Source organism: Macaca fascicularis, chromosome 1, assembly GCF_037993035.2.
Source record: "Macaca fascicularis isolate 582-1 chromosome 1, T2T-MFA8v1.1".
Lineage (NCBI taxonomy): Eukaryota > Metazoa > Chordata > Mammalia > Primates > Cercopithecidae > Macaca > Macaca fascicularis.
The window spans coordinates 75,980,583-75,991,846 of record NC_088375.1 but is presented as its reverse complement, the minus strand read 5'-3'; the positions used below and the strand labels follow the sequence as shown (position 1 = coordinate 75,991,846).

The 11,264-nt window shown below is 35.7% G+C and overlaps 1 long non-coding RNA gene across 1 annotated transcript; it reads right to left on the bottom strand.

Annotated features, from left to right (window-relative positions):
* Positions 1-7,088: 7,088 nt before the first annotated feature.
* Positions 7,089-10,876, bottom strand: LOC135970129 (uncharacterized). The gene is made up of 3 exons (XR_010585619.1): positions 10,458-10,876; positions 8,980-9,087; positions 7,089-7,378 (listed from the first exon to the last, which is right to left on the bottom strand). It is a non-coding gene; the product is annotated as an uncharacterized lncRNA (long non-coding RNA).
* Positions 10,877-11,264: the final 388 nt, after the last annotated feature.

Below are 11,264 nucleotides of genomic sequence, written 5' to 3'. Positions count from 1 at the left end.
TTTTCACCCTGCAAACTGATTGTCTAGTGAGAAGTAGATATTATAACATCTAAGCATCTCCCTTAAAAATTTTATGATCGATGGCTTTGTGTGACATGGCTAGTGACATGCATTACTTAGTGCAAGAAACTACCCATTTGGTTAATGATCTAAATATATATAAGGGAAAACTTTTGCAATAGGAAATGAAATGTACATAAGCAGCTTCCAAAAACACACAGGTTTCCTTATCAGAATCACATATTATTTTATAAGGAAAAGTAGTAAACCAGGTTTAGAAAGCCAATCCAATCTCTCAAGAGACACAAAAATTAAAACAAAATGAAATTCTAGCAGCTGATGGTAACATCCAATCTTATATATAAAAGTAAACAAAGTATAAAGTGCTCATTTTGGTAAACTCTCTTCTTGTCTTGTGATTCTATTGAGGCCAGACTTACTATGTTATCACATCTAGAAAAAAGAAAACCCCCACAAATCCAGTTTCAGAAGTGTTTTACAGTAATGTACACCATGGGGCAGGGTGGCAGTGTGGAGGGATGCAGAAGGATGTTACATTGTACATCTGTTTTCCAGTCATCACAACTTGGAGCTGTCTCCCTTTCTGGACCAGATTTTACTTTGGTTCTTTTTGATCTTGTACTTCTTATGCATGCATCGTGCTTAACATGTGTTACAAACATAACGTGTTTAATTATCTGTCTCTCCCATTTGACTATGTGGACATGAAAGTGGGGATTGTTTCTGTCTGGCACACCTAGCAGAACGAACGAACAATGTCAGTAATGTTTTATTCAAAGAGGAAAATGTGTGTGTGTGTGTGTGTGTGTGTGTGTGTGTGTGTGTGTGTAAACATATTGGAAGAGTACACAGAAATTGACTTGTTTCTGTAGTTCCATTTGAAACCAGCAAGACAGGTTTCAAATCCTAACAAAAAAAGGAAACATAAGCTGTACATGATAAAAAAAAAAAAAAGTACATTATATGCTAACTTTTCAACAAAAGACCTTTCCAATCACAACAGCTTTCCAACAATGGCTCACGTTGCCTCAATATGTGATGAACCTACCGACATGAGAATATAAGCAGAGGCCACATGAGTGTCTCTCCAAGATACTACAGTAGATTCTTGTTCTGGGTGGACAGTGAGATTAAATGAACTCTCAATGCCCTTCTAATACTATGAAGTTAATCTTAGTACCATACCAACTCTAAACGGAGTGGATAAGGGAAAATTGGCACTTTCAAAGCACCTCCTATAGATAGACATAGTTCTAGTCATTGGGGATACAGCTGTGAATAAGGCAGAAAAGTCCCTGTCCTCATGGAGCTTAGATTCTAGTGAAGGAGATAGGTGATAATCAAGTTAAATAATGAATAATTTTAAATAACAATTAGCACTATGAAAAAATAATGTACTGGGAGTGACTAGTGTTGTGACCAGACAACATTAGATAAACTGGCAAAGAAGAAAACATTTTATGTTCCATATAATCTGCATTTATATTTTAGTAGCATTTCTATAGAAACATCCAGGACATATTTAGCACTGGCACTTCAAAAGTTAACATTATCTCTGAAAACCCTGGTTCAGTGTATTATATGAATGCCAAAGAGAGGAGACACACCCCCTGATTTGGAGACATTACAACAATTTGGGAAAGACAATGATGTCATTTGTAAATAGCTGTATAGTAAAACAGAGCTGTTGACAGCAAATGAGAGGATGGAGAGTAAATATTGTATTATATCATCAAAGGGGAAAAAGTAACATGATCCAGAGTGACCAGGGAAGACATGAAAATGAAGAGGAATCTAAAAATATGTAATTTTGTAATAAAATCATTGGAAAACCAAATGTTCAGATTATAGTTAATGTGATCATGGAATGCCTATTACAGGTCCACATATTTGATGTTACAAATTTCTGACATGCTTCTGCATGTAAAATATATCATTGCAGGCTCAGGGCCCATTAATATGTGCAAATGTTCATGCAGCAGATGGCATCTCACTGTATAAACATTATCAATGCAGATATTAGGAGCTAAAACGTTACCTCTTTCATGTACTTAGTTCTATAACATGGACCCCAAGGATTGCTTAATTGTGAAGGTTTGTGATGTATGATTCTCATCTCATTTTTTTTTTCTGTGCAAAGAAAAGATCCTTTAAAGCCCTCACACATAAAGTGTCTGTGTGTGCGGTTTGTAATCATTTGTCCTACTATTTTCTCTCAAATGTGGGTAGATGTACAATGCAATTTTATGCTTTCTTTTAGGAAAAAGTTACTGATACTGGAGGGGAAAAAATGAAAGCATTTTTGTATTCATTCGTTAATTTATTCATTCAAAAATTTTTTTGAAACTTTACTGTGTGCCAGGCACTGAGAAATCAAAGGTGAGGAAAAACTGATACCGTCCTTTTTCCACAGACCTGTGTAAACAGCAAGGTGCTCACATCAGGATCAGCAGGGTGTTATAAGGAAAGAACGTATGTTCCCCACCTAAAGAGGCCTTAAAAAGTCTATTCTAGAAAGAAAAATATATTAATGTTTATGAGAAAGAAAATTTGGCAATTTTGATGAGGAAAATAAATACTAACATTTGTTAATGGACATATGGAGTTGGTTTTATTCTAAAATGCTTTGAAATTATTTTGCATTACTTATAAGTCTCTGCTAAGAAAGAATTCCTATCTTCAAAGCACTTGAAGAGACAGTTTTTAAAATAATCACATCAATAATTATGTAATATATAAGAATTTTAAACATCTCTAAAGGAAAAGCTACAGTCATTATTTGATAAGCACTCCTAAAATAACCTGGGCTGTAAGAATAGGGCAATGTAAGACTCCCTTCAATTTGTGGAAATAATCAACTTTGCATGAATAAATTAATAGAAGCAGTTTTATGTCTTTGATTGCAGTTAACACTACTGAGTGTTCCTGAGCATCTGAAATGCCTTTCTGAAAGTTCATTCAGCAAATTAATCTCTGGCACTGTACAAATGGCATCAACGTGGAAGACCAAAAACCAACCCAGTATGACCGTCCACCCTATACACTAATTCAATTTAAAACATAAGGAAACCAGGAACAACCAGAGGTTGATCTTATGATACTACTGCACATCTGCCAGTGCAGAAGGATTTATGAAACTCTGCAATGACAGGAACCTTTTCATATATCAGCAGCATTCTTTATTCTGAGTGTTGTGCTGCCTCTTGGATGAAGACATCAAAGAGCCACAATCAGCAACAACAAATTTAGCACTAAGACGGCCTACGTACACCAAGCAAAATGGGAATTTGAGGCAATAACCAGGATACGCTTTTACAATTCCCAACAATGTTCACACTGTTTGGTCAAATCTTTTAGGGAACATAAATTATGCAAAAGCTTCCCCCTCTGGCAGCTTCATTTCACTTTGAATATGCAGAAGAGGATACCCAATTCTGTATTAATTCTTAGTTTTGTATTTTGAAATTTAACAGTAAACAAAAAGCATGTAGTCATTCTTGTATAATGATTTTTAAAAAATTATTTGAGGAACATGTTAAAATGATGAAATACTTTAGAAAAGTCTACTTTATGAAATATTAATTTTATTTTGAAATTGTTATTGGTATTTACTTACTGCATAATTTAAGCATGATTAATTTCAATTAATATAAACAGATTCCACTGTAGTAGGCTGTCAGCCTTAGGACAGAGTTTGCTGTATTAACTCTACAATTCTTCTGAACTATTTTAATACAAAACAGTATGATGGGTTGAGGGTAATTACTTATCAATTGTTTGGTTCTATGAATTACCTTTTTAATATTTATCAGGAAGTAGGATTGCCTTTCAGTTCAAAGGTTTAGAACATTTTTGTTGTATTCTTGCTCTTTGCTAAAAATGACTTTAAATTTCTTTGTGAATTTTTAATTCTTTCATTTGTTTATTGGGAAGATACAGAAAAGGTTCATTTTGATTCCAAGAGTATAATATAAAATGAATTTTCTCTGGATAAATTTGATTCATATTAAACTCCTTTAAAATGCATATCCATTATTATTTGAAAAATATCTGTTGACCAATAGTTTGATCCTCTTGAAAATATATCTTTAACACAAACAATATTTAGGAAATGTAAATTTGAAAGAAGATTCATGATTAAATCACTAGGAGAAGATGTAAATGTTATATAAAACGTCTTTTAACAAGGAAGAATTTCTCATAAGTTTTAGTTTGGTTTTTATTTTATGAAAAGCAAGAGAAATTTTACAATAGCCTCCTCTTCTGATGTTCCTCCTTCTGACCACCAGATGTCAGACTTTCACTGCAAATTTAGAATTTTCATTGCATAGAAAACACCGTTTTTATTTGTAAATGTTCACTATTCTGAAATCGTTTTTCACCTCCAGCACACGATTAAAAAACTTGCCTTTGAATATGAATACACAGACATTGATGTTAGCTGCTTCAGACATACATTTACAGCTTCTATTTACAGTATGCCGATTTTCAATTCACTAATGAGTTTCATATTTTGAGATATCTCTTTACATTTATACATGTACATCAATAATAGAGCTCCTTTTAAAATAAAAATGCCATACATACATGCCAAAATATGGCTATATTTGAAACAACATATAATTTAAGAATACCAAATACGTTTTATTTTTGATTCTGGCAAAAACAAAAAAAACAGGTGAGAAAATATTTAAATATTTTTATGTTTTTCACATAAAAGCTAACTGTTACATAGGTATTGTTTTTGCACAAATATCTACAACATCTATTCCAAAATTAATAATCTTATTTGAGACATAAGCATAATTTAACATATTTACCTAATTTTAAATGGAAAACAGTAAACATCAGAGTATTATACTTTTTAAAATTTTGTATATGCTACACCCCAATGCACAAACTTATTATAATACAAATTCATCTTTTCACTTAGTTATATATAATGTATGGTGAATAATTTATTGTGAATATTTAATTTAGTGTAAGACTTTAGTTCATGTTTTTAAAGAATCATAGTTTTTATTTGTGTGTAATCCCTGAAACACATTAATAGAAATATAAGAAACAACATGTAAAAGTAATTGAAGAACTTTGGTGTTAAAGTTTTTATGTGTATTAAGATTTTACGTTTTAAAAAAAGATTTTAAGTTTAATATTTATTAGTTTAATTAATATCTGATTCTAGGTAGTACAGAACTTAAATAATTTCAAGAATTATGTAATTGGAATAGGAAAGGCCAGGAAAAAGTATATTCTATTTGCATCACTCAACATGTTTTTTAAAAAACCACATACGCCCTATCATAAGCATTAAAGTGTTAGTAAATTGGCAACAACTGGTAAACATACTACTATCCTTTAAATTTCTGACTTGGCATTTACAACGGTAAATTGTAAAGCTACTAAACAACTAGCTACAGCAAATTAATGTGATACAGTTATCTTAAAGGAAAGGAAAAGAAAGAGGCAAGGAGACTGCTGGAATGTGTGCAGGAGGGAACTATCTGATTTAAGCCAAATCTCCCAAGCCTTTTAGAATCTGTCTGCCTTATGGCAGACTGTATTTTTGTATCAAAAATAATACAATTGACATTTTCCTGTGTTCACTTCTGTTAAAACTTTACATTCTATTATTCTTCCCAGTTGAGAGACATCAAATTCCAAGAATTGCTAAGACTGACTGTGGTAGTCCTGATTTCTTTTATAATAATCTTTTGATTGTTGTTGATGTTAAGAGTTTTATTAAAATAAAAATACAAAGAACTACTTTATTATTTTTCAATTAGTATAGTTATGTCTCATTCATTTCATTCAATGTGCTTTTGGCATCTTTCTGTTTTTAATATAAACTATACATATGTATCATAGATTTCTATCTTTAATGCTGCTTACCCTTTTTAAAAAGCTTCATTCCATCTGACCTCTTTTAATAAATATGCATGTATTCCTTAGCAAGTGAATAAAACTTTGCTTTCCCTTAATAGTAGGTACTTCATTCTCATTACTGAGACTATGTGGAAACCTTGAATACTTGTCACAGATTCGTTTTATAATCCTGAGGTTGGTTTGCCATTCCATGATTTACGCAGTGGCTTTGCTTACAATAATTGATTCATTCCATACTTGAAACCCACTGATCTCATTACAATTATAGGAAGGCATTTTAGCTGTTGCAATTTAGACTTACCTCAAAGAAAAAAAAGGCACCCTCTACCCACTTTGGATTTCTGCAACATGTGAAATAATTAGGTCATATCATGTATCAAAATAAAATCCTGTTACTGACCTTTCTAGACTCGAAAGGTTGCCCTGGAAATATACAGTAAAACATATTTCATTTTGAGCAATATTTGCATGGTTGAGAATGACAATATTATCAACTATTAACTTCATGCATCTATTTTACCATTAATAATTTTACAGTATTAGAATGACCAAAACACAGGTTCGAACTATAAATTCTAAAATTTAATCAGCTTCTACAAAGAAGCTCTCAGTTCTAAGAACCCAAAATATGAAATGTAGTATATTAAGTATACCTACTGAATATTATTGAAATCCTGACTCACCTTCAAAGGCATATGCCATGTTTCTTTATTTCATATACTGTTCCATAAAAATTAAAGAATGCATTTTTAAAACCAACTGATCATATTAAATTATGTCTTAGAACACTGCATTTTTGAAGGCGTTGATAAAAATGCAGTGGATCCTAAAGAACACATAGAATTATTTTTATATGCTAATATTTTGAACATTTAAGAACACAGAAAATATTTGGTCAAATACTGGTTATTTAAGGCAAACCAAACTAGCATTTTTATTTTGTAAATCATTTAAAGGCTATTTAAAAAGAAAGGGGTGTTGTACATCTCATCTAGTTATGTTCTTTTCATTGAACTTTCATTATTGCTTCAAAGACTTAAAAAAAAACTATAGTTTATTACATTGTAATTTTATCCACAGCAGAAAACAAGTTTTATAAAGTTAAAAAGGACATTTTTACAAGAAGTATTTTCAAGCACTTATGAAAAACTACATGAAATAAATAAAATAAAAACTAGGTTGTGTGCACTTAAAGTTTATTGCTTAGGATAAATTCTCTTTAAGTTAATGTAATCATTTCTATGACTTACCACTGTTTAGTTATGGTGGTGGGAGACATTTCTCTGGTGGGGAAAAAGAAACTTTGAGTTTTCCTGTCAATTGTGAATATTTTTGATTTGGCTGATGGGAGTCTTGATCTCCCAATCCTAATATCTTCAAGTGCAGGGAAATCTAATTCATTAACTTTTCCAAGCATTTTAAAAGTTTCTTTTCATCAGAGACCATTTTGACCTTCTTTATCCATATCACTCTAGAGATCAGAAATACAAATGACAATAACAGATACCCATTAGTTAGTAGCTCAGAAGCCCACACTGTATGACTGTACACTCTAAAGGCAAATTATCTTTGTACAAAAATATCCATATTTTAAATGAACCGTTAGACACTGGATACCACAGTGACAAGTATTCTAAGATCAGCATAGGATCACTTTAAAATGTTCTAATCTTAAAAATATGAGATATGAAATATTTTTAAATGTATTTACAGCCAAATGTATTTTTAAAATACCCTCAGATAATTTACTCATCTCTCTTCTCCCATTTATAGGTTTAAATTAAATATTAAAAGTAAAGCAAAGTCCTGATAAACGACTGATTTCAGCACAAAGGATAATTGTTGTTCTTCAAGTTACTTCAAAACTATAGGAGGAACAGGTCTTTTCAAAACTTGTATTGCTTGAACAAAAATGAATTTAATTTACATATGTGTTCTTTTACCGAATAACGCTTTAATAATTAGTTTAGTATAAAATGTGTTCTAATAATCCAAAGAATAGATCAGATACACGTATCAAGAATTTTTCATCCTTACCAATAACTATATTTTAGATGACTTTATTTCTAATATTAAAATAAAAATGCTTACAGTTCCTTTGTTTAAAATAATAATTTTATAATTAATACATAATATTTATAGAAACAAAAGGGAATTTGTGTTTCAAATTTAGAATATATTGATGTTTTTAGGAGATAATAAATAATTTAAAGATTTTTAAAGATTAAGACAAATGACTATTTTTCAAGGTTATCTATGTTTGTAAGTGGTGGTGTTGGGTTCTGTAGACTTTACATTTACATTTTTTTTTTCAGTTTCACAAGGTTGTATTATACCCACACCAAAGGGGAGAAATGTATAAATTTGAAAATTTTTTCGAACCTTTAAAATAGAAATATTAATATGAATGATCACTGTGACTTTCTTTAGCCAACTATAAGTAACTTCATTAAGGTAAGATAAATTAGTAAATCTCAATGCTTTAAGATTTTAAAATAAAATTTAAAATTAACTAGAAAATCAATTTTGAAGTACAGTATTAGTGAGAATAACTATAAAAATCTATAAAATACTTTAAAACTGAATCAATTAGAGGTGACTATTATGAGATAAATTTTCTTTAAAATTACCTAATTTTCTATTAGCTATGCCCCTCTCTTTTGTCTCATAGTTTCTATTTCATATACTCTATTTTATATATCTTACTAAAATTATAAAACATACACTGTCCTGAAACAAATATTAGTCAGACATAACAAACTCCACTGGTATCTAAAATGCCCTTAGAAAAAATAATAGAAAAGACTTAAAAAAAAAAATCTGGAAAGACTGGCATTACAATAAACTTTTCGTTAACTAAAATAATCTATTCACTACGTTTTTATTTTCAATATTTTGTTGAAATAGAAGGCATCTGTATATACACTTGTTACTCTCATAGAAAAGGGATTCCCCCCTTTTTCAAGCATAATTAATGTACTGAAATCACTCTCCCGTCACTTCTATAATTGCAACCATTAATAAACATTCGTGTGGCAATATTACCAAGCAGCATCTAAAGTAAATACATACTTTACAAATTCTGGATTATGTTCTCAATTTGCACTCCATTTCCTTTTTCCACTTGGTTATATTTCCCTCACTTCCCTTGTTTATTGTCATAATCACACCTTCCCCGACCTGTCCAAAGAACCATAGTGATTACAGTTAAAAACACTGTACAGAAACATTTTCTACAGCCAGTTTATGAGAGTATTGATTCCTTTTGGGTGCTTTTTCTTGCCACTCTACTGCTTGTCTGCCATTCTCACATGTGCTCCTTATTCAGGGCACTTACATAAACTCCCCTCCTCTATCTGCTGATTTCATCGTCCCCCCAACCCACCATCAAACATTAAACCCCTTGAAGGACTACTCCCAAATCTCATTCTGTAGCTGGATACATTAAGTTTAATTTTAAAAACTGGGTTTCTCATGAAAGTTGGCTTTGTGATTAGGTGTCTTAGAAAATTCTTTGCACTGGGAAACGGACTATATGGGAATTTCCTTGTTTTCTTTTTCTCTCTCCACGATGCCACATAAGGTGCGATTCAATATTTTTGATAACTTTAAGTGCAAATAATATTTCATGTTAACTCCTATTTCCTGAACAGAATTTTAAAGCAAAATAATATGCAGACAGTAACCCCCAAAGATGGTTTAAAATTTTTTTCTCATTTGCATAGCAAGATTTAATTTCCATCCCTTAAATATGACGAATTGCTGAGATTTTCTCCAGTTAATGCTTTTAACAGCTCCCAATAAACTTCATTAATCAGGCAAGCTCCAGGCCCAATGTGTAGCCTGGAAGCAGCTAATTTGCTTGATGAGACCCCGACTTCAGTGAATAAACAGGTGTATAATCTGAGGGCTTTATGGCCTTAATTACAGTCTAATCAGTTCAGCGGTTGGCGGGCAAAAGAGAAAGAAAAAAGGGTGGGGGGTGAGCTCAAAGCCACTTTTCCTAAAATAGGCGACATGCCCTCTTTCTTAATACACCTCAACGACTAATCTTCAGTTTCTTCTCCCCTTCTATTTCCTCCTTCCAGTCCTCTGGCTCTTTCTCCTCGGCCTTCCTTCCCCTTAACCTCTGCGTTCCCGCTCCTCCTTTCTCGCCGTTTTGGCGTCTCCCCGGGAAGCGCTCCGCTCCCGGGCTCGGACCTCCGCGATCCCTGTTTCTGCCGTTCCTCGGGCGGCGGGGTCACTTTGCTCCCCCTCTTGTCGGCGTCCCTCCTTCCTCCCCTCTCTTCTCGCCCTCTCCGCTCCCCCTGGCGTCTCCCGCCCCCGCTCCCCGCCGCACATCCTCCCTGTCACCCGTGGGCCGCCTGACAAATCACTTCAAGGGCAGCCGAACTTTGAAGGACAAGACAAAGCTCCGGCATATGGTCCGATCCCCAGATGTTTGTCTTTCTTCCTCCGCAGACCCCCACCTCCCCCTGCCCGGGGTTCGTCGGAAACCCATCTCGGCGCTTCCTTCTCTTTGCGCCCCGCGCCGCTCCCCGCTCCCCCACCTCCAAGTTCCCCGCCGAGTGGGAAGTCGCTTAATTTTCCTCTACGGCTTTTGTTTCGCCGGCCTCCCTCTCTAGTCGATTAGTGGGGGGCAAGGCGAGGTTCCTTTAACCTAACGAGGTCTGTGGAACTCCGCCGTGAGAGTCTCCCGGTCGGCTCCCGGGACGTGGGGTGCGGAGAGGCCGCAACGCGGCGGGACAGGGCAGGGCCCAGCGAGGTGCGGTCCTGAGACGCCGCTCGCGTCCCCGCGGGGGCGCGGGCTGGAGCCGCTCTTGGTCCCGGCGCCACCCGGGACTGGAGGGAGCGCAGCGGGTCAGTGGCTCCGCGCCGTCCCCACCCGCTCACTCGGGGGCGCGCTGGCACTCCCAGGCCCCGGCCGCGGAAGAGCGACCCTCCCTCGCCCCGCAGGGCGACTCTGGCTGGGAAGCCGCGGCAGGGGTGATGGAAGAGACACCACCCATTTGGGCGGAGGGAAGCTGCCGCACCCCGGGCAGCGGGGAGGGGTCCGGCGCTGCGAGCTCGGCTTTGACCCGGCTCGACCTGGGCCCCCTGCGGGGGAAAGTGCGGGACAGGACCGAACCGGACGGGACGGGACGGGGAGGTGGGAGCGACCTTCGCCGGGCCAGGCGAGGGCGGACTGGAAGCCGCGGGGCTCACGCGGGAGCGCCTCAAGGCTCTAGACCGTAAGCCGAGCACCACCGCCTCAGTGATGAGCCCGCACCTCTCCCCTATTTCGGACCGGCCAGACCTCCCACCCCGTCTCCTCGGTTCTGCTGATGACCCCTTGCTGACGAAAACTGTTTTGGGTC